General features: G+C 35.6%; 1 protein-coding gene and 1 long non-coding RNA gene across 2 annotated transcripts in view; one reads left to right on the top strand and one right to left on the bottom strand.

The window, feature by feature from the left end:
- Positions 1–22,640, top strand: part of DNM3 (dynamin 3) — a 156,569-nt gene that overhangs the window by 46,863 nt on the left and 87,066 nt on the right. The window lies entirely within an intron of this gene.
- Positions 1,578–5,974, bottom strand: LOC140336676 (uncharacterized). The gene is made up of 2 exons (XR_011921930.1): positions 5,497–5,974; positions 1,578–5,198 (listed from the first exon to the last, which is right to left on the bottom strand). It is a non-coding gene; the product is annotated as an uncharacterized lncRNA (long non-coding RNA).

Genomic DNA, 22,640 nt, shown 5'->3' with positions numbered 1-22,640 from the left:
ATATATATATATATATATATATATATATATTTATATATATATATATTCTTTTCCCATGAATCTTTTTTTTTACACAGTCACTCCTTTATACATGCTTTCCCACTCTCCAGACAGTCACATATTTATTCAATTATTTAATATACCTGTTATATAGTCATTTATTTATTTTTAGTAATACATTTATAATGTTTCAAGTTGGTATAATAAATGTTATTTCAGTTAGTTATGTATTTCCTATTATATACTGTAACTATTTCACTTCTTGGTTTATACCATTCACAGAAACAAGAACAAGCAAAACTAAATCCAGTGGTAGGTCTGTGAATTGGGTATATTACTGGAACTGTATAACTGCTAGTAGTATTTATCTCCATTAGGGGTATAACCGTTAGTTTGGCTTTAAAGGACTTGACCAAGGACAAAAAAGTAGTGTAAGGAAGTATTGACGATTAAAGGGCTAGCTTACACATTTCAGTTATGGATGCATGTAGGTAGACTGGCTCTTTCACTGACTTTTTGCATTTTTCTGTGATTTTACTGGAAAGATTTCCCCAGCAGAATTTCCAGGTTTGCTATCAACACAACAGACTTTTATTACAACTATCCTGCAACAGGCGCAAACTCAGTGCTACCGCTTTTCTTATACGTAAACTAAATGAATTGGCGGGTGGGGGAGTGTGACCCCTTTCAGTGGTTGGTTAAACCTGAGGGCTTAGGTTCTGCGATAATAAAGATGGAGATCATGACAGATGTCATAAAGAAGGATTTTCATCCCACTGCAGCTACAGTGAGATATAATGTGTGGACTAACCTTTTAAATATCATTATTACTGAATGCCTTTGCAAAGCCCAAAGGATGCTAAAGGATCCAGACTATTCACAAGTCTAAGCACAATGGAAGCGTAGAAAATTAAAGGAGGGAGTCCAAGGTAGGACAGTACAGTTGGGGAATTTAAAGAATTGTTCTATTAAAACTATGCACAAAACCTTTTACATCCATCCAGTTCTATTTTTCTGGATTTAAAGCATTGGGTGAAGATAACCTTTAAATATGGCTTAGAACGTTTGTCATACATTACAGCCAGCACAGTAACATCTAACAAAGTAGTGCAACAACATCACAGAATTTGTTTTTATTGTGGAGTTGTGGCCCCTGTTTAAACTATTCAGCTTAGATCTCACGAGACCATATAGGAAATGCATTAGAACTAGGAAAATGTTCAAGTACATGTTATTTTTCCGGCAACAGAATAAAATCAGTCCTTGCTATGTCGTAGTTGCAGCTGATGCTGGGGTACTGTATATCAAGATGTAGTTGCTATAGATTTCCAGAGCTGCGCTGTGATTGGCTGGTTGTCACTCAGGCTGGGTTGTCATGTGACTGCCTGTCTGTGCCTGCTGTACAGGTGAGAGGATGTTCTGCACAGCAAGTGTAGACAGGCAGACACATGACAACTCCTTCCAGCCAATCCCACGATTCCATCCGCACAAGCTGATTATCTCTTAGATTTTGTTGCATGCAAGGTGAACATGGTTGTACAAACGAGTGACATAAAATTACAATAATTACAGTGTGCAACTGTTCATTATGCTTTATTCTAATCCATAAAATAAATGCAAATACAGATAATCCAACTTTGTTTATCCTTTACAATCAGTACCACAAAACTCAATTTACTTGCAGAACACTATATACATTTTAATCAACATCAAAATAATTTACTGTGGATATATACATGGGGGGAACTGAAGAAAATACATAATTATTTTAGAATATAGGTTATTAGAAAAATATTATTCCAAAGATAATATCTGTATGTGTGTTATTTTATATAAAATATTATATATATATATATATATAACAATCATACTACAATTCATCAGAATGTCTAAAACCATATGCACTGCACTATATATTTTGTTTTGATTTTTTTAGTGATATATTTATATGGTGCATGGTTTAGATATTATGATGCCCTTCTGTAGCATGACATTAGAAATGATTCCATAATAAATATTTTTTATTGCATTGAAATAACTGTATATTTTATTCTTGTTCTGCTGTTTGGTTTTGAACACATGCAGTTTTTTATTTTGTGTTCTATAGCATGCGGTGAAAATGTAATCATAAGTAATATTAGTATTAACAGACAGATATGGCATTGATGTATGGTTAGTATTTTTATCATCTATAGAAAAAAAATGGAAAATGCTTGAGTGCACATAAATTGAAAAACGTAACTATATATATAATATGTATATATATACTAAAATTATTTATATTTGTAAATGTTACACTGAATAGTAAAGATTGGTTATGGTCTCCCCATATCTGTTTCACAGCTTGTTTTCTCCATTTAGTAACTCTACCTGTGTATCCATTGTGTCAAGTTGCCCAGCCATCTGTTAAAGAAAATTATGGGCATTCCACAAGAAACGTGACCTCAGTATGTCTATTTTTAATGTGCCATAACTGTACTCAATATTCAGCCTTTATACTGAGTTAGCATTTTTGTGTATAATTTCATATATTTTTTTTTCCTTCACACTGTGTGTGGTCTGCCTGCTGTGGTGATAAGAGTAGTTACCTGAAGTTTTTTTTCTCTTTGTATAAACATGTTTGAAATGGTCTAGATAGAAGGCCAACTCCAGACAGGAAGCTCGTTGGCCTTGTTAACAGATGGGGAGCATGAGGGAGACATATGGAAGTCTTCTTTCCTTTGAAAGCTAACTTCCCGTTACAGTTAAAGTCAATGTTAGTTTAATTTTTGTGTGTGTTTTCTTTTTTGCAACTATATTAAAAGAATAAAGCATATGAAACATATATCATCCAAGGTATGGTAGTACCTATTATTTGACTGCAACTCATATCTTTCATAACTCTCTTGTCTGTTAATTATATTAATAACATCAATTATTTGATTATTTTCTTATTCAGTATAATGTGTGTTTAAAATAATGATTTGAGATTATATATATATATATATATATATATCATGATGTTAATTTATATTACATACCATTACCAAAAACCAACACCATAAAAAATGTTTAAAAAAAATGACGGTTACCCATTAACTTCTTACTGTAAGGACAGGAGGAGTGACTGACTATCAGTGTGTTTCATCGGCAGGCATTGTTGCTTAATATTTTTAGCTTATTTCATAATTTTATCTAGTATTATGCAGACTGTCTAACAAAGCCATCCGACTTGTGTGTAATACTTGTTTTAGTTATTTAAATATTTTATATACCCAACATTTCTAAGCTTTATTGGGTTACTCTATGCCTGTATACTCTATTAAAATCTACTAGTGCTACAATATCATAATAGTTTATTCAAAATGAATGTGTATTAGACAGTAAAATCATTTAGAAGAGAAAAATGTTTATCTAAAAGGAAAGGTTCTTGTCCAGAAAATTTTACATTGATGGTTTATAAAATGTAAGCCAAATGTGTGTAAGCCAGAAGCTGAGTCTTTAAATGGGCTTAATATAACAAAGTCGATTAGGTGTTAAATTAAATATTTAGGTTGTAAGTAATAAGAAATATTGCTGGGAAATAGATAGGTAGATAGGTAGGTAGATCGATAGATAGAATATATATCTCTACAATTGTTCCATAACATTAATTCTTCTATAGCCCCTGGAATGGAATGATGTACAGTTAGACTTGCTAGAATTAAATTATCAATTCAAAAAAAAAATCCATGAAATTGTATTGATTAATGTATAATAAATGTAAAACATATTGATATTGTGTTTTACAGCTGCTGTTTTTTTTTTTTTATAGCTTTGGCATTTTTTTAACTGTACTGGGCCGGTATTTTTATAAAGTTAAATTTAGCTATTTAATTATAAACTTTTTAAAAATGTTTCCTACATGTGTGATATATTATATCCAATACTGTATTACAATGTGTAGTACTGAAACCAAAAAGAGAGCTCACTATATATATTTTAAATATATGTATAAAATATGTCAGATAAATTAATTCAAATAATTGTTCAGTTAATTTACATATATATATATATATATATATATATATATATAAAATACAATTTCTTTATTATTTTTTTTTTTATTACTTTTACTTCGCTTTGCTTATTCTACTCAAAGCTTGTTTGTAATATTTGTAATTAATTTATTATATTTATAGTGAGTGAGATGTATTTGTTGTTGAAGGATATTAATAATAGCGGCCTGTTGTCCTTTTGTGTTAAAGACTGTATTGTGTGATAAGCGAATAGCTTAGCTAATATTTCTAATAATTCTGTGTTTGTTGCCATGATAAAAAATGTTAGTGTATCTGTGTGCATTAAATTAATATTTTTTTAAACTAGATAATGTTGAATTTTGTATATCAACATGCCTTTTTTTGTTTTACTTAACCTACTTTACTCTTTGTTACAAAAAATATAGGATTCACCATGTATTGAAGAAAATATATTCCCATAAAGCATATATTATACAAAGGACAAACCACCGAGGTTTATGTGAGCCTTGGTTTACGTTACATTGAAACACAATGTAATTTATCTCTGCCTGATTCAGACTATGCTATATCCCATCTGTTCTTGTGACAGCTCTGCTGTCTTAAGACATAACAATTTGTGCAGTTGTCAAAAGATTTCCCTGGGAAAACATCCTTTATCATGACCACACTAACCCTTATGCTGCTGGAAGGATGAAGTTAGCTATGCATTGCATAGTTGGTGTTCATGTTTCCAGTAGTTTTATTAGCAAGAGATGAATCAGTAGAAATAGGAAGTTTCTGAACAAAAAAATTTTTTATAGTTATCACTCAAGCAGTAAAACTATAAAGTAGGTAACACAAAGTTCTAGCACCGTATAAGTATCTCTTTTAGTTGCCAACATCTTTGCACAGTTTCCAGGGACACATTGCTGCAGAGGTCATGTTCCCAAGCTTGACATTATTTCTGCAATTCAATGTCCAAGGAAGATAGTGCACCATATGCATCATGAAGTATTCCTTTTTAAATACATCTGCTTAAAATATTAACTAAAATTCAATGCAATAAAAAAGTATTTAAAATCAATGTAACATTTGAAAAAAAATGCAATTTTATTGTAACATTAACCATTTTTCAAAATCAGAAATCTTTTGGGTACAAAAGTATCCAGTGACAAACCTTCGATTCTTAGGAATGTCTCTGGAATCAAGTAGTGATGGCAACTATAGTAAGAAAAAAATTACGTTAGCATTAAGGCATAAAACAAATCCACGTTTAACCAATTCATAAAACAATTCTATCTGGCTAGTTTTATGTTGACATACCCCTTTTTTCTAATATCTATTCAGTTTACTTTTCCTACTTTACTGCTGCTATAAGTTGTGTGTTAAAGTCATATCACGTTGACTCCCCAGCTGCAGCAGATAAGAGGCATGGGGTATACTGGTGCTGCAGACTGGCACTATGCATCTAATTCCAGTAAATTTACTGGGCAGGGGTTTGTCCAAAGTTAGGCCTTACCAGTATGCCTTTCCCTGCACCAGTGCGAAGTCCTTCTGTCCATTCTGTCCCTTCTTAGCGTTTCCTATTTCCCTATGTGCAAAACCTGCGAAGAGAAACACTTCATATGAAAAGCTTGAAAGGAAGAACACTAAGTGACCCTCCGGTGGCATCAGGAACCTGTGTCCCCCCTTTAATCCATGTCGCTGCTGTCCCATGCCCAGTCTAACCAATGTGCAGACTACTGTACAACGGTATTGTCCTGAACAGGTAGTCTGAACACTGGGGCGACGGAGCAGGCTTTCTCCAGAATAAAAATTTCACGTTTTTGTTTATGGTAAAATCCTTCAGTCTTCATTGGTAACATTTTCCCATTTGCTGGTTTTGCCCATAGGTTGGAGAGCGAAGCGGAAAAAAATAGTCCTCTTTTTTTGGTACCCCTCATATTCTACCAGCGTTGACAAACACAGTCACAGAAAGTGTTCTGATTTCCAGCCTTGACGTGGCACATTTGCAGCAGACTGGGGATCTGGCAATGAATTTAGGACCAGGAAAAGGGGGAGGGCAGGGCCTGAGAGTCCATATATGGGATGATGTCACCCTTGGGAGGTTTGGGTATGCACTGTGCTAGAGGAGAGACAGCTAGAGTTGCTCGTGCTAAAGACATAGGTCTGTGTATAAAATGGTACCAGATGTTTTAGTGTAATGTTAAGCAGTCATTTCATCTTGCAGCCAGTTTTTTTCTAAGTAGAGCTAGGCAGGAAGTGGGCCCCAGAATGGAAAAGCTGTGTTAGAAAATAAATAAATAAATCCAAGCTGTAGTTAAAGTGCAGCCAACTGAAAGTGAAGGGATATGACCCTAACTCTTTACATTGTTTGCAAAGAATATGAGAGGAAGAAATACAAATTGATTTGTTTGTGTGTTATAAAATTCCTGAAGCTAGGAAAGTCAAAAATTCAGGGAGTAAAAAAAAAGGGACTGTCCTGTATCTGCTTCTGATGCTTCTGCACTGAATGAGTTAAACTATTCTCAGTGTGTATGTGTTTCTATTTTATCTTGTGGACAAATAATGTCGCTTTTTTCACGTCATCTTTTTTTCCTCTAGTGTTGCAATTGCCAGCAGTTTGTAGGCTGTTCTTCTAGACCTGAGCAGTAATTACAGCCACTTCCTGAAAATGAAGCCCCCATGATAAGTCTAGAGTAATGGTCTTTGTCATGGCCTCCATGTGAGTAATTAGTTCCACATGTAGCTTTCCAACTCTGTTCTTCCCCCACTCTCAATAAAGCTTCTAGCTGTTTAGGCTAGCTGATGGCAAAATAGTTTTCTCTAGATGAGGACCAAAAAACAGCATTAAAAATGTTTCTTTAGTCGTACCTTTTAAAAACTGGTTCTAGTTTCTTAAATTGTTTCTGCTACTTAGTGGCTTAGATCTGTTTTGCACATTCTAACATTTTAACTTTCTGTGTTTTTTGTCAATGGTCAATAGTAAAAAATTTCACTAATTGTATTTTTGTTTCCCTTCACAGCAATATTACACGTTCAAATACTTCTACTGTATCTTAAGTCAAGTCAACAAGTACCCCTATTTAACGTACAGCGCTGTGTAATATGTTGGCGCTATATAAATCCTGTTTAATAATAATAAATAATAAAAAGTAAAAAAAGGCTTCTTGTTAAAAATAAACCAATCCTGCAGGCATAAGTATTCCTTTATACGTATTCCCTTAATTGAGTAATTCTCAATAATAGGGATGTTTTGTATCCAAATAACATCCATCATTTAATGATATTACATATTTTATCAAAGTATAAAAAGGAATGTAAAACTTTAAAATTGTTTATAGGTGTAATTTTAGGAAGTAAAGTTTACAGTAATGTGAACTTTTGAAAAATTTAAGTCATCTGCTAAGCCAGATCCCTTTGATGGACAGTTCTGGACGTTACTGCGTAATAGGTTGGCACTATATAAATAGTAGTTAATAATATTATTAATAGTGGTGAAAAACAATTTCATTCTCTTTGGTCTAATTATCCTGTTTTATGGAGGTCTCCTTTAATTAAGTTTTTGTACTATATGGCTGTGCATGATTTGAACTAGTCTGCAGTGGGTTGCTTTGTGCAGCTTTAAGAAGCTACATAGTACTCTAGGGAAGCACTTGGTAGAGCTGTTTTCATTACCACCCCAAACTTTTTTACCTCTAGGATATTGATAACAATTTCAAATCTATATATCTACAGTTGGGAGTCCGTGCATTTAGTGGTCTGCGACCTGCAAAAGGTTGGACCACTGACATGAAGTGTCTCTCTTATCTATCTTCTCCATACATTACCTTCATACTAATTCCTTTGCAACTGATATCCTTTTTCTCCCTCACTCCCCTGCTTTTGTGGTTACTCTCCTCATGTATCCTTCCCTTGTTTCCCTTTTTCCTCCCCTCATTGAGCCACCCTCTGATATTTCTCCCTTATATCATCTGGAAAAAAGGGTTGGATATTTCAAAATGTAATTCAAGTGAATAGGTTGTCCAGTGAATAGGTAGTCCAAGCAGAAATGTGTTTTTATCAATATAGTCCTAAAGAATGGAGGTAAGAGATTCGGTGGGGGAAGCCCCATTCCTCTTACCTTTTGTTCTTGTGGCTGCTTTGCCCCTCTTATCAGAATGCTTATGCTCTCATCTGTTCCCATAGACTCCATGGGCCTGATTTATTTTAACTCTAAGGCTTTAGAGGATACACTTCCTTCAGTGAAGCTGGGTGATCCAGCAAACCTGGAATGGATCTGGTCCAGGATTCAAAACATTAGCTAACAAATTACTTTGAAGAAATCCATTCCAGGTTTGCTGGATCACCCAGCTTCACTGATGAAAGTGTATCCCCTCCAGTCCTGGAGAGCTTTAATAAGTCAGGCCCCATGTCTCCAGAATGACTGGACTGAGTGACTGACGTATATTATGGAAATCCGAGTTGTTATTTACTTGTAGCAGGCGCTTGTATCCCCTGTATATACAATGTCAGCATAAACTGATTGGAATCACTGCTGCCTATAATATATATCTCCCACTGCATTAGTTTTATTTAGCAGCAATGTAAAGGTGAAGAAATCATGGAGCTTCTAACTCCTAATTCTTTATATACAAATGTATTTTTCCCCATATATACATAGCACATATTACACAGCAAAACACATAGAAACTATTTACATTAGCCCCAGTACCCTGCAGGGTCCTATAATCCAAGTTCTTCCACACTTATACACACACTAGACGTTGTTTGTTAGGAAGCCAATCAAATTGCAACTATGTTTTTTAGAGTGTAGGAGGGAAGTAGAATACCCAAATAAAAGACCAAAAATCTTTAGCTAAGGTTATTAGGTGATGTTGTTCTAGGGCTTTGTGGTTCTTTTAGAATTAATGAGAAGCTAGGACTATGATTATATTTGTAAATTTTTTCCTATTTTATTTTTCTTGAGATTGCAAGTTGGTAAAACACTAACTTTGCTCACTTGAACTGGGTATCTCTATGTATAAATAGGCATTGAATATCATTAGCCTGATAGGCGTCAGAAGCAGGGGATTTTTGGGGTTGCCGATATCTCCTCCTCCCAGGCTCTACATTGGGTAAAGCCAAACTCAAAATGGTACAATTTCTGATGCGTAGAACAACAGATATCCAACAACAAATTTAGGGGCTGATACACATACCACTTTGTTACACAGGAAAATATCACGAATCACAAACACAGCTGAAAATATGGGTTTGTTGGTATTAGGTAGTTTTTTTTGCAAACATTAGGTGCGTGGTCACATGCCTGCATATCCAAATTGCGTGATGTGTAGAAATCATTACAGTTGCACCTCCACTTTAGAGTGACCTATAAATGACTCTTGATGCAGTTTTCTTATAGTGATGTCTATGGAAAACTTCTGACTAACTGTGTAGTTTGTAGATTGCTGATTCCCAGGAGTCCTCTTCTCATTTGTACCCTTTCCACTGAACCAGAGGCTGCAGTTAATTGTTTTTTCTTTTTAAATTCTTCTCCTCTCTTCTGAGAATTGTACAGGAAAGGGGTCAACTTGAACAGGTTTCAAAAGAAGTATAAAAGAATGTATCAAGTGTTGTAGGTGTTGGGTATGGTATTTGCATGTTATTCATTAGATTTTCTGTAGAATGTTGAACATTCTAATAATTCTGAGTCAGGTGTAAGTCTCTCCTACTTGCAGGATGGTTCCATCTGTGTATCTTTTTGATTTACAGACAGTATTTTTTGTAAAAAAAAAAGTGAAGTACCTCCTCTTTTTGTCTTGATCACCGCAGAGCAGAGCCTCCCAGGATACTACGTCGCACATCTCCGGAGGCTCCTGGATTCTCGGCATCTCTGGCATGCGCGGAGGGGGCATTTTCCTTCCTTAAGAGGTAAGAGATGCTGTTCTCACGCAAACGCAGTGAGATCCACTCTCTTTTTTTCCCCTTTACAGCGAGCTACATCACCCTATCGCGCACTGGGCAGGTGCGCGATTGGGTGGATCTCACTGCGTTGGCTTGAGAACGGCATCTCTTTCCCCTTAAGGAAGACAAATGCCCCTTCAGTGCATGCCAGAGATGCTGAGCATCCAAGAGCCTCCAGGGATGCGCGAAGTAGCCAGAACAAGAAATAAGATTGAAGATGGTGGCGCCTGACCCTTCCTCCGGGCTGGGAGCAAAAAGAATTCCAGGACGGCATGGGACTCAATTGAGGAAAGATCCAGTGCGATTGAGGGATCTGCCAGAATAAAGGTAATTGTGATTTTTACATTAGTAACTTTAGTTCCGCATTATTATAGCCCTAGATAGTAGTAAAACCTGTCAGGGATTCTTACCTTATCTAGTCTATCCCAATAATAAAAAATTGCTAAAATACACTTTAATGTCAAAACAGATTATAAACTGATATAGCATTAAATTATAAAGGCACTTCTTTAGTTTTTCTTATCTTGTAGAAAGTCCTGACATTCATTTCTACCAAATTTCTATTCTGTTCAGTTTTTGTGCAACCCAAATTCATAAAATAGATAAAATAGAAATGATACCCAACAGCCACAACTTACTCTATTATTTAGTTTGTGTATAATTGACTGTAAGGCCCAGCTTTTTGTTCCCTTTTTGTGCTCTAATATACCAATTAGGGTATACAGCCAGTTGCTGGTAGCTAGATTTAAGGATCATATTATCCAGTCCCTCATGGTCCTGAATTTACTTGCAGAATTCAATCTAAACTTAGTTTTATAAAAATGGATTTGTTGACTTTTATAGATTTTTTGCACTTGTTCATTGCTAGTTTACTGATACTCACTGTAAGAGGGGGATCCTATATTTTTTGTTTTCCTAATTTACAACTGGATAACCAATCCTCCTCAAAAATAAAATCACCTGTGAATCTGAAAGGTATTTAGCAGCAAAACAATTATGAGCAACCAATTTTTTCCCTCAATTGGATGTGGAATAATCATATGTGTTTACAAATATTAACTGAAAGTTTAAAAGTCATGTTGTGAGTGAACAATCAAGCAAATGCAATTGTGAGCTCCCATTGGTAGGACCATCTACAGCAAGGCACGGCCAAAGTCTGGCCCGGGGGCCAATTGCGGCCCGTGTTCAGATTTCCACCGGCCCGCAGCCTCTGTCATAAAATCAATATTATGCGGCCCGCCAGCACTGTTGACCACATTATAAGATACAGGCGTACAAAAAAAAGCTATTTTATATTTCATTAAAGTTGATCAACCGCCTTGCAATTATTAGCCCGCTACTCAGCGGGCATAATCGGCAGGACGGGAGTCCCCATGTCCCCTACGTCATTAGAGTGAGCCCGTGCTGTGTGGGACCCGCACGGACCAATCCCACTCTTATTCCAAGAACGTGCTGTGCACGGAGCCCGCACTGACTCTGGACTCCGTGCACAGGGAATCCCTCACGTCACCCTGGTGGGGATGTGCTGTGCGGGACCAGCGTAGACCACGCTCACACTAACGCTGAGTACGTGCTGAATGGTTGGCCCCCATACATTTTCATCTCACCAAATCTGGCCCTCTTTGCAATAAGTTTGGACACCCCTGATGTACAGCATGGTCCTGTGTTTTAGCCCTTCCCTATCTCTATCAATCAAAAGAGCAGTGTTGTAAATATCGGTTTGCTCTGTTTTAAGACTGGCCAGGCGAATGCTTACTTGACAACAGATCTGCTCATGTGTAATAGACCTTAGTAAATATTATTTAATTTAAATATCCAGTTATGTGCTAGCAAAAGCCTTTATTTGGTTTTCCTTGAACTTAAGATATTGGAAGTTAACATAGTTCATATTATTTACTAATACAATAAATATTAACATTTTATTAAGGAAACTGTACTACCTGTTTAGCAAACCATCCATACAGTTGTATTTGAGATGTTCAGCTTCATCATGATGTAGAGAATTTTTTGCTTTAAACAGTAAAGGATGCTATCCAAGCTAATATAATATAAACAATCATACATAGTTGCTAGGCTCAGATGTTGTCTATAAATGTTTACTCTAAATCTTACTTTGTAGTGCAACAAAAAAAAAAGTTTTAGGGTAAAAAAAAGTTTACCTTTTTGGAGATTTCAACTTTTTTTTAATTTTTTGTTGTTTGCCGAGGAGGATGGGGGAGGGATCTTTGACCAATGTATGTTTAGATAATTGCAAAGCCCTAAACCATGGTAGTGTCACCAAAATTGTTGTAAATGTCTGGGGGACTTGTATTCAGGAAAAAAAAACATTAATCCATTAATTAAGTTAACCACCAACTTTTTTAGTTAACTTCCACAGCGGTGAACATGGCATTGTCAACAAAATTGCTTGGACTGCCTAATAAATTAAAAAGGATGTTGTTTTACCTAATTAAAGTATAGGTGGGAAATACCAGCAATAATAAATGTCACACGTTTCTTCATTCACAAATTGACTTTGAAAATCTATTGTATATTGTGGGACACATTGGCTGCAGCTCAGTAGGATATATTGTTCCTCAAATTAACAAACAAATCATTCAAACAACATAGTTGAGATGTCTAAAAGGTATCGGTATTATTTATTTTTATATTTTCAAAATATCAGGTTCCCTGGAACCTGGCTGTCAAAAAAGTGAGCATAACTCCCCCTCTCCCCCCTAAACACACACACTCTTCTGGCCATACCAGGCCCTTTCTTTTTTCCCAAATAGTTATTTTGGTTTTGGAGAGGCTTATTTGGCACTTCTGGTATGAAATCTCAGTAGCTTGTATGCTCTTCTTTCAGAACTGGGGTCCCAGGTTTTATCCTCAGACAGAACATAATCTATGTGGACTTTGTATGTTCTCCCCTTGCTGGTGTGGGTTTCTTCTGGATACTCCAGTTTTCTTCCATATGTGTTTTACCTTTTAAAATTTGGACCGGACTGCATGGCAAGTTTGAACTGTTACACAAATTGAAGCTTTAAATAAATAATAAGTGAAGAAAACTGTTGCTGCTTTTGCAATGAAAATGCTTGGTATAACATAAAGGCTATAGAATAATGCAAACATTTGCAGTAAATACATTTTCTTTGCTTTTGTTAGTGTACTCGTGACCACTCAGCCTCCCGTTATATCAGCTTTCTGTGCAGCCAGTGGGTGTGTATTTACCAGTGGATGAGCCCAACACATTAAGGGAGGGGCCATCCTCCTTCCATCTGAAACTATGGCATTATCTATTCCAGGTTTGCTGGATCACTCAGTTTCACTGATGAAAGTGTATCCACTCCAGCATTGGAGAACTTTAATAAATCAGGCCCTATATCTCTTCATGTGGCACAAAGTGGATAACAACACTGCTTCAGCTTCAACAGTGATCCTGCAGTGTTGTCAGCTCTACACAGGGGGTAATGTGAAACAAGCCTAGATCACCAAGTTAGAAAATAGGCAGATAATCAAAATGCACCAAAAAAAATAAAAGTAAACCAAAAAAGTTTTTGTCTGGAGATACACTTTGTCTGCAGGAAAAACATTAAACAGAAGAAGTGTGCTTGCCAACAAGAGAAAATAGAAAAGCCACATGCATATAAACACAGACACACATATTCATACAAACTATTCACCTTTTAACACTCTCTAACATGTCTCCCAGGAATGTAATTATATGCATTTGCTATTTTTTTTCCTCAAAGCAATATATATTCTTAGACACTGAATTTGTTTCCAATCTTAAAGTTTTCTCTGAAACTGTTTTATATTTAAATGAAATGAATTGACAGTCTAAGACAAGCTCAATAAAGTATACAATAGGTTTCATTTTTCTAGGAAACAAACTCCTGGATAAACAGGCTGGCCCTTGCATTGATCAGAATAACTAAGTGAAAGGGGCAGAGGGGATTCTGTGTTCAATATATTATTATTAAGATTATTATTATTATTATCTAGTATTTATATAGCACTGACATATTATGCAGCAACTTACAAAGTCCATCATCATGTCACTGGCTGTTCCTCAAAGTTCGGCCAGCCAGCTCACAATCTAATGTTCCTACTATAGTCATGTGCCATTAATAAGGTTTAAGCTCAATTTTGGGGGGAAGCCAATTAACCTAACTGCATGTTTTTGGGATGTAGGAGGAAACTGGAGTACCTGGAATAAACCCAGGTAAACAAGGAGAACATTCAAACTCCATGCAGATAGTGTTCTGGCTGAGATGTAAATCTGGCACCTAGTGCTGCAAAGACCTGGTTGCTAACTGGTGAGCCTCCAGGCTGCCCTATTTTGTCCTCATTGTTATCACATATGTGTTTTACGTCTTCCGACTTCCTTTGTAATTAACATTTTGTGCTGAAAATGTCACAGACAATTTTTAGAACTGTGAATATACACAGATCATTCAAGACGTTAAAACCACTGAGAGTTAAAATGCGTAATACTGTTTATTAACTGGTAACACAGTCAGTTCCTAGAAGCAGGAAAAATGGACAAGATGATGGGCAAGAATCAGCGTGACTTTGGCAAGGGAAAATTGTGGTGACTAAATGATTGGATCATCTTCAAAATGGCAGGTCTTGTTGGATGTTACTACCTGTCAAACCTGGACCAAGAAAGAACAAATGATGACACGGTCAAGGCTTATTGAAGTTTGTTGAGATCATAGCCATAGGCCTGTCAAAGTGTCCATGCTGACTCCTGTCCACCACTAAAATTGCCTAAAATTGGTACATGGGGGTAAAACTGGACTGGATAGAAGGTGGCCTGATGAATCCTGTTTTCGTTTAGGTCATATGGATTGTTAGGTTTCTGTTCATCATGGCTGCAGGTTGTTGTATAAGAAGAAATTAGGTGGTAGAAGGAGTATGATGGTTTGGGTGATAGTCGTTTGTAAAAAAAAAAACGTCTGTGGATCTGGATGTCACTTTGACAAACACCACTTGGCTGAAGATTTTTGTAGACCACATACACCCTTTCATGGCAACAGTATTCCCTAAATGCACTGGCTTCCTTTTGCAGAATCATGTACCCTGCCACACTGCAAAAATTGTAAAAAAGGGTTTCAGAAACATGACAAAAAGCTCTATTTATAAAGCAGTAAATATGACAATCACTGAAACATTCCTTGATGGTGAATATTCCAGGTACATGTGTCAGTGAATGTCAGATTTACTGCTTTATAAATAGACCCAGAGTAAAGGTCTGCATGTAGGATGTGCAATAAGGCTGGGTCTACACAGACAATTTTAAAAACGCATGTAAACATTCCAATTGCGTTTCTGTGTGTTTTTATTCCTTTTTTATTAGCGTTTTAAAATTTGCCTTTTAAACGCTAGAAAACGCTTATGCTGTGTTTTAACGCATTTCCCAAGTTTTTACCTTGTTTTCCTGCGTTTTTAAAAAATTTGAAGTCAATGGAAGCGTTTACCCATGTTTTTCTGAGTTTTGGGACATTTTCCAGCTTTAAGTCAGCGTTTTAATTTTTTAAACTTTGCAAGCAACATTTAAAATAAAGCTCATAATTGTGCCTCAAGGAAACGTCCTGGTAAAGATTAGCCCATTGGAATGCATGGGGATTTCAAACATGGGCTTTAAAAGCCTCAGGTTAAACGCTTGAGAAAACGTCCATGTAGACTAAGCCTAAAAACAAGTTCAGCTAAAGATGGCCCCATTGGGGCAATGCTTTGAAAGATCAGAGCTGTTTTGTGGCACAAAGGAAAACTACACAATATGACGGGCAATTTTAATCTTTTCTCTGATCAGTGCTTATTAAGCTCATTTAAAGTAAACCTTAAATTGGATCTAGACCTAAAAACTAATATATATATATATATATATATATATATAGATATATATGTATGTAGTGTCAAAAATTGTTTTCATGCTTTAAAAACTTCAGCTTTTATAAAAATTCTTGGTTCTTGTTGGGAATTACCTGTTAAAAAAAGAAAAATGCATGATGACTGTTTATGATGCACAATGCATCCATTAATGACATCCAAATAGTGTGTAGATCAACTTTAAATTTACACTTAAAGTTCTTTTTTTCTTGATAGACAATTACAATGAAGGCCTTACCAATTCTGATATTTGCCAGAAGGCCAGCAGGAAATACAATACTCCATGCTGATAATGGCCATCCTAAGGTCCTGATTAACAGCATCCCATTTAGCCAATATTTAAGGCTAAAAATAAATTGTACCAGCGATCTTGATTTCAAACATGAGGCAAAACTTTTACAAGAAAGACTTCTTCAGAGAGGATATACTAAAAATCTTCTTAAAAAGCCTCTTCATAACAGAGACCTAACCCTGAATCTCAAGCCCCAGTAAGAATCATCACCATATTTAATGAGAACCACAATTTCATTACTAAAATTGTGGGCCAAAACTGGCACATTCTTCAAGCACATCCAACGATGAATAAATTCATCAGCAACAGACCCATGATCATCTATAGGAAACCCAAATCTTTGAAAGACCATTTGGTCTCTAGTAATTTTAAACAGGACACAGTCTTACTATCCCAACCTAAAACCACACAGGGTACCTTTAAATGTGGACGCTGTAATCAATGCAGCTGGATCAAAAAAGCTCTCATGATTACATTACCTACGGGTTCAAACCAAAGACCTAATTCTTACATCGTTTGTGACACTGAAGGAGTAATATATTTAATCATTTTTATCTGTGGCTCCTTTTACTGTGGAAAGACCAAAAGACCCTTCAAAAAATGAATCTATGAGCACATACATTCGATCAAAGTAGGCAAAATGATCACACCCATATGCCATCATGTGGGTTCTAAACACCAACAAAAATACTAGAGGGGGAGACCTTGATAAAAGACTATTGCAAACTGAAACTAAATGGATAATTAACCTGAAAGCCACACAAACACCTGGCCTTAATGATATGATTAGTTTTAAATCTTTTTTTGTAACAAAACTAGTTACTACACTAGAGATTTTACTAGGGATATGGTATTGAAAAATATCTGATACTATAATAATGTTATTTCATATGACCATTCAATATGTTTAGAATATGTGAATATGTGGTATGTTAATTTTTTACTATGATTAACTTTGTAAATGGTTATTCATAATTCTTAGATGTACTAATTGTTTGATATTACAAACTGTTCTAAGATTTCTGTATTAGTTATGTATAAAATGTATTTAATATACTATATATTTATCCTAAGACTATTCATCCATCAATTCAAGAATACCAGGTATTTTTTATATCATTTGCTTAGAAAATAAAAATGTTTGCAAGAAATTATTACTAACAAGAAGATCTTGTTTTTACCTAAACATCAATATATGTTTGAATGACAGAGTTATAGCTGAATAAACAGGTCCCTAGCAGAACTGTAAAAAAATGCTTTAGTCCATTAGGGGTATACAGCCAAAATGGTAAAATAAACACTAGGTTTTGTAAAATGTTACCAATTCACCATATAAATACTTAATAAAGGTATGATATGATTTCTGACTATTTCAAACCAAACTATGGTCAGAAAGAATTGTTAGCAGCTATGTAGCAGTGCATATAAGCTTTGTAAACATCAGTTCCAGTCCATGATGCACAAGTTAATACTTTCTATGTATATATGTAACAGTGATGAAAGTTTAAAAACTGTAATTACCTAAGGTGTTTGCAGGAAACTAGAGAACACAAGGGAATTAGACTCCCACTGGAACACAATCAGTAAAATGTAAAACAAGGCCAGTGATCAAGAAGGCCTGTGGTTAGAAACAGATTGGAAGACAGACAGATAGACAAGGCCAAGTGACTCATATCTTTTTTCATATTGAATAACTGAGACAATATCAGTTTTCACTCCAAATTACTGATGCAGGGTTTAAGGAATAAAGAAGATTTTGTTGCCTGATGTCATGTGTGTTTGGTTTATTGTTATGTATTTTTGCAATTATGTGTTTAGGTAGGCAAATAATGGAAAATAATGAACAAATACCAAGTTGTGTAGTGAACTAATACCTATTAATAAATTAACTTGGTGCTACTTGGCAGGTCTGTCCCACAACATTCCCTGTCTAAAATGTCACCTTATCTATCCCTATTTTTTTCTATCTCAATTCCAGCTCAATACATAGGGTCAAACATTTTCTTACCTTATCATGTTGGGTAATTGCCCCCCCCCCCACAATCATTACAAGCCATAGATGGCCCACTCATTCTACATTTATGGTGAGCTCCTCATCTCTCTCACTTTATTTAAATCGCTATGCAATGTTTTGGGTCTGGTTAGACACCTGCTTTAAGTAATGTTCCACTTGTTGGTTACTCCTAGTGAAGGTCATATCTCTGCCATCTTTGATAACTGGAAACACAAACTAAAACCCTAAAACACAAATGCTTGATTAGTACCGAATTCCAGGAAATGGTCTAATAGCTTTTTTGTTGGTACAAAACACCAGATGTCATGCATCATGTTTTTACAATTTTAGCTGTCTGCTGAAGATGTGGAGAAGCCCTGAGTGCATTCCTTTTTTTCATTTTATATTTCAATTAGTGTATCAACTCTAGTCTCTATCAAAGATCTGCCACCTTTGGTAGGACATGGTTCTACTGGACAGAATTCCAACACTCAGAAGAGCATGAAAGCTTTTTATGCACCCCAGGGACTGACATGTGAGTGAGTGACTCCTCTTTTTTTCTCTTTTGCTTTTTCCAACTTGTTCTTGACCTTTTGAATGTTCTAAACTAATATTTTTTCTAAAAACAAAAAAATAGACAAGGTTTAGTATCGTATCATTGTTCCAAAGATGTCAAATGGCACAAAGTTACATGTTAAATATATTAATTTGTTTTATTATCTTGTCAACCCATACATATTATTTAGTTCTAAACAAACCTACTGGCTAGATGTTGGGCTTCATCACACTTTTGTTGACAGTTGTACTCCTGTAGCCTAATTGTTATGAAATAAATTATATTGACAGTAAATAAACATAATTACCAGTAAAGGTGTATTGTTTAAAACTCAATCACCATTAAGTCTAGGATAATTTCAATATGATACATATGTCTGAGCAGGTTCCTATTTATTCAGGTCATGGTATAGCTACTGCTTGTTGGTCACATTTAGGCCTTTTAGAACTTCAGATAGCTAAAGCTTTTTGGAAAAATGGATTAAATGCAGACTTGAATCCAAATTGTGACTAACCATTACCAGCTTGGGCATGTACCTTTTTGGGTAGGCTGGACTTTAATAGCAAAGATGGTTGAATTAGCTCAGATATGATTTTTTCCAAATTTTAAACACATTTTGTGTTTGAATATTGATATATGTGAATTAAAATTTGCGACTTGCAAAACCCATGTACATACAAAAAGGAGGGATAATGAGCATGTGCCCCTTTGCCTTCTAAATTAGACCAATGACCAAGGCCATTTAATTCTTCAAATAAAGGATGTGGTGGTTTGTTGAGAGAACGTACAAGGGATTCTGAAGCATCCTTTAATGGGGCACTTGGATATCTGCTCCTTCCCAGACAAATGAGTACTGGGATACATTAATGCCCCACCCATTCCACCAAATAGATATGAAAAATTAACGGCTGTTCTTTTCTTGGCAAAGCAGCAGCAACTAGCCCAGAGTAATAGTATATTTGTGGGTCAGGAAGTAAAATCATTTAATTTACACTTTTTTTTTTTTTTTTTACTAGTTTTTGGGTAGTGAATCCAGACATGACCCCAGTTTTTGCTATCACTTCCAGTTTTTACGATACAGGGTACCCTCCATTTTTGTCAAAAAAACATACAAATTTTACATACAGTAAAAAAATAATGAAATACCTTGATAGTAATGTTTATTTAAATTTCTTCTGTCCATACAAAGGTTTTATTGTTACTCTGACAATGACACTATTGTTACTATGACAATTTTTTTTAACAGTAAAACATTTGAAAATTAATCAGGTAAGCGGGTTAAGGTAAAAATGTACACTTATAGCTTTTCCTGGAGTGTTCAGTGTTAGGTTAGGACAATCCCGCCGGATGCTCCAACAATAGTCAGCCATCATACATCCCATCTACCCGGATACAGTCCTTCCATGACCTTCAAATCTTGGTAGAATCGTTCACCTTGCTCATCACTGACTGCACCAAGGTTTTTTGGAAAGTTACAAAGATGGCTATGCAGAAAATGCACCTTGATGCTCATATTGCAACCAAGCATTTTGTAGCTCTCCCAAGAGTTTCTGGACAATTTCTGTGTAATTATTTGCTCTTGTGTTTCCAAGAAAGTCCTTGACAATGGCTTTGAATTCTAATCAAGCATTCGTTTCGATTTCTGATATTGTCCTGATGAAATGTTCATCTTTGATGAGCAGCAGAATCTCTGGACCATCAAATACACCAGCCCTTATTTTTTCAAATGACAGGCTAAGAAATGCCAAAATTAGGCATTTGAAACAGTCTCCTTTAGTTGGCAAAGCTTTAACAAACTGCTTCATCAGACCCAGTTTCATGTGCAGAGACGGGAATATATTATTCTTTCTATCAACAAGTCGCTCATGTAGAATGTTTGGATGACCTGGTTTTAGGGCAGATCTTGGAGGCCAATTCCTTTCCACCCAATGCCTCTCATGAGCTCTGCTGTCCCACATGCACATATAACAGGGATACCTGGTGTATCTGCGTTGCTGACCAAGAAGGAAGCATACTATTTTAAGGTCAACACAGATGACCCAATTGTGTTGGTGATTTTGCAACAACTCAAGGACTCTCTTTTTGGCTGCATATTCTTCACAAAGAGAAACTGAATGGTCAATTGGGAATGACCCAAATATTTTGCCATTGTGAAGGAAGACACACTTTAAGCTCTTCTTTGAGCTATCGATGAAAAGTCACCATTCAGTTGAGTTAAAGTACGATACCTTTGTTCCTTTTTCAAGTATTTTTTTTCACGCAGTCTTGATGCTAGTTCTGGAGCCTCCTTTGATAGTCCCAAATCACGTGCCAAATCACTCAACTAATGCTGATCAAATTCCTTACGAATGAGACCTCTTCAATTTCAAACTCCTTACGATTGTTGTCACCTAGTTCATCACTATAATCATGTTCTTCAGGAGATTGTAGTGTAACGAAAACCGGCACTGGGATTTCATCTGAATGAGCCACTGGGCGTATAGCCGATGGTAGATTAGGATACTCTTTTACATTTATTTTTCTTGTTATATCCTGAAGTTTTCACTATACAAAAGTAACAGTCTCTGAAATGATCTCCTGGCTCTCGCCAAACCATAGGTATACCAAATGGCATCTTATTACCCTTTGTGTTCCCTTTGTCCACATCCATAAACCCTCAACACACTGTTTGCACACCTTATGAGGGGACCAAGACTTATCTTGATCACTAAGTTTAACTTTGAAATATGCCAAATAGGCTTGCTCTACAAATGTGCTGATGTTTACTCTTTGACTGGGAATGGTGAAACTGCCACAGATATAACAAAATGAATCAGGGTTGTTTAGGCACTTATGACGAGAAACAGCAGAGCCAGACATTATGTGAAAGAAAGGAAATATGTGTGTAAGTGGATAAATAAACTTTGCTTATTCACTACATAGAGCAGCGCACAACCTCTGACCACACTGTCTTGCGTGTAAAAGAATAGCCTATACAAATCCATGCTACAGTAATCGCAATAATATAAGCAGTAGAGAAAAAACCTGACGTGATAGAATAAAACAAACTGCACTTTTAGAATCACCATACCTATTTAAGTGTAAATAAGCTTAAAAACTGAAGTAAACAAAAATGTTTTCCAAATTGTTCCCCAGTGTAATATAAGAAATACCTAAAATGTTATTTATGAGGGGTGTTTTCTCCTTACATCCAACCACTTATCCTCATGGAAGTTTTTTTTATCATTTTCCTGTTAACATTTGTCAGGAAGGTGTTGATTATTACATATAAAAATGTATAATATTACATGTTATGGTTCGATATGTTACACTTTCTGTTCAACACATTGCATAGGAAGTGAGGGAGGTGTGTCTAAGCTTTGAAGCCTGTGCAAAGTCAAGCCTTTTTCTTTTTTTACAAATTACTAATTTTTAAGTATTACCAATACTTATTACTTAATTATTACTTACTAATAATTTAATAATAATGTAAGATTTTTACAGCACCAGCACATTTTACAGTCTATAGCCATATGCTATTTACACTGTCTATGGACAATTTTGTGATGGGAAGCCAAATTACTTCACTGCTAGTTTTAAAATGTTGGACATGTTTTAATTCTTTCTGATCCCCCTTGTGAAAACACTAGTTACTTGAATGTCATATTGATTCTTTGGCTTCATTACTTTTTTAGTCACTGATCCCAGTTAAGTATGTAGATGAGAAAAGTTATTAAAAACTCTGAATTCTTCATCTGCTAGTTTGTTCTAAATTACTGACTCAAACATGACTGCAGGGTAGCCAGCATTTTTAGAAAGAAAAATGAGCAATGGCAAACTCCATGTTTTGTCATGACAGGTTTATTTATAGCACTGCACCCTAAATCCAGTCCAGGCTGCCATATAAATAAAGCTGTACTTTTCGTCACCATGATTTAAAGACTAAAGGTTGAGATTCTTTTGTTGTTGCCTTTCTTTTTTCCTGTCTCACAAAAACCATCTACTGAAAATCAGGTTAGTACA

The sequence above is a fragment of the Pyxicephalus adspersus genome, chromosome 8, assembly GCF_032062135.1.
Source record: "Pyxicephalus adspersus chromosome 8, UCB_Pads_2.0, whole genome shotgun sequence".
NCBI lineage: Eukaryota > Metazoa > Chordata > Amphibia > Anura > Pyxicephalidae > Pyxicephalus > Pyxicephalus adspersus.
The sequence above is the reverse complement of the archived record's forward strand: the minus strand, read 5'-3'. Positions and strand labels throughout refer to the sequence as shown.